This window comes from Aptenodytes forsteri, unplaced genomic scaffold, assembly GCF_000699145.1.
Source record: "Aptenodytes forsteri isolate BGI_AS27 unplaced genomic scaffold, ASM69914v1 Scaffold265, whole genome shotgun sequence".
Lineage (NCBI taxonomy): Eukaryota > Metazoa > Chordata > Aves > Sphenisciformes > Spheniscidae > Aptenodytes > Aptenodytes forsteri.
This window is the reverse complement of record NW_008796175.1, coordinates 1,746,767-1,749,457: the sequence shown is the minus strand read 5'-3', so window position 1 is coordinate 1,749,457 and position 2,691 is coordinate 1,746,767.

Here is a 2,691-nt window from a genome sequence, read left to right as displayed (position 1 = left end):
CACGGGGGGCTCCCCACTGCCGGCGGGGGCTGTCTCCGGGAGCACGGTGCGTCAGGAGAGCTGCTGGAAGAGCAGGAAGGACAGCAAGAGGCAGCAACAGTCCCTGGTGACTTAGCGAATGCAAGTGGTAGATGTACAGAAACATCTCCTAGTACTCTCCGGGGGATTAATCTGGGACCAGCATCATCACCAAGTGAAAGGCCAATGCCAAGTTGCTCTCCTGACCAGAGCATTTCCTACTGGAAAGCTCAGAATTGCTTCACCTGCTCCTGTAACACTGCTGGATGGTAACCCTGAAGTTTCTTCACAGTCGCCTTCTCTCTTTCGTGTGGCTGCAGCTCTGATTTGGGAACTGTTGTTCTGCCTGTATTGTTTCCTGTAAACACACCTTTAATTACTGAACCCCCGACATTCAGCAAATTTTTGACTGTAGGTAATCTTAGGGCAAATAATGCCTTAGTTAAACCCAGTCAACCCTAATGAAGTTATAGGAATTTCAGCAATGCAATTCAGGGCAGAACTTGATGCAAAACTAATTATGAAACCATAGGTAGCCTTGCAGCCAAGGCTGCAACCATCTCCTCATAGCAGCTCTGTAACTTCAGCTCGGTAAATGCCCTTGGCTTGAAAGATGCCAGCTTTAACCCTAAAGGAAAGGTTAAACAACCTTTGGGACCATACCCCACCATCTGAGAGTTGTATATCTCCAACACTGTTTGCTTTTAAAGCTGTCTTTTAGCTAGAAGTTTTAAAAATTGGCTTATCAAAGCCAGTGCATCATCTATCTCAGAGCGAAAGAGATCCTGGTTAAGTAACTCTAACAGATTGTGCTATGGGCAGTTTCAGGTTCAGTCCTGTTCTCTTCACATCATTAACAGCAACTGAAGCAAATTCAGGCACAGAGAACCAACTCATCACTACACTCAAGCTGACAAGAGATTCAGTACCTCATTTGCAGAAGAAAGCATTTTTTGTGTATATTTTTCCTACTTCTGTCCTTGAAAATGATCTCTTGCATGAGCCAGCACCGATCTCAACTTATCTTTGCAAAGCTTTGGGAGGAACGCATCTCCGCTGAGAAGAGACATGGACATAGCGAAACGCTGGATATTTCACAAATGTTCCCAAACAGAATAACTCGAGTCTTGGAACATGCTCACTCACAATGTTTACAAAAAGCAGGTTGTAATAGTGAGTTCTTTACCTTTTTATGTGTTTATTTCCATTAGAAAGAAAGTGAAATTTGCCATTTAAATAGACTGTAGCTATAAAACACATGCCCCTCTAGATATAACGCTCTTGCAGCTCTTTTTACTCCCAAGGCAAGATAATGTCTCTATTGCGCATTTAACATGGGCTCTTGTCCAAGTTTCAAATTGATCCCACACTTCTAACCACACAGAAACTTTCTGACCCTCTTTGCTTACTTACATGGCAGAAAGTGGTTTTTTTACAGCCCAGGTTCCATCTCATTTCACAGTTGAACATACCCACTTTTTTTGCTAAGGACTTGGCAAACGAATCAAGTGCTAATAGTGCTCCAGTGTTCCTCTAATGGTTCCACCTTGAAAACCAGGCAAGTTTTCCCAGGCTTCACCTGAGGGCTCTCAGCACCAAAACCTATAGACGTGCCTCTGGCAGCCCCCAGGAGATGACAGCCCAGCTGGGGAGAGGAAGGCTGGAAAGCTCTGTTCAGCAGACCTAGGCTTTGTCACTAAGGATTTCTTACTGAAAATACATGTACTAGGGCTGTTCAAATGTTATTTTGTGGTTAATAAAATTGTTCTAAGCATACTTTTCTACAAAGCTTTGATGTCTGTTATGTATTTCTCTGCAAGAAATCCATCTTAAATTTGCTGCAGACTCTGACAGGCATCTCACAGTACAAAGACGACATAAGAGAAATACACAAAATTACTAATATAAAGCAATTTACAAGGTAAGTTCTTTATAGATAACTTAACCACAAGACTGTAATCACAAACATTTCCTATTAAAGTCTGCTTACAGCATAGTTCCTTTCAAAACATCATTCTAAGTATTTATGCCCACAAATCTGACATTTTATAACTATACTGAACACAATTTGCTGTGGCAATATATGTTCTCAGCATCTAACAGCAGTGTAAAGAATGAACAAAATTACCAGTTCAGACAGAGCATGTTTATATTCGCCTCACAATCATTTTGCATTGATATTACAGATTATATATAGAGAACAATATCCATTAAGCAACAGTATTTCCTGTTCAGAAATTGTACAACTTGATTTTATATAAAAAGAAAAGATAACGCATACCCACCACCACCTGAGCTAGAGGCAATTCACTCTGAACATTTGCCATAAATTATAACAATCTATTATGAAGCCGAACACAGAACTTGGGTAGAAGAGGAACTAAGCTCTATTAAGCTTCAATTGCTTGTGACGAGGTAGATTCACTATATGCAGTTCTGCAGATACTCACTGGTGAACTTAATTTGAGTACGTGAGGAGTTGCAGTGGGAGTACCCATAAACGTGTATTTACAGCAGCATTTCTCCAGCTGTTTCGACTTGCGCCACCTACCAAAGTGAACTGTACCATCCATGACCCCTTCTCCAAGTGCAATGCTGTAGACGGAGATGCTTCCAGCTCTTGAAGCGAACTCATGCGCTGCATGAGCACTTTTTATTTCCTCTTACCTTTTG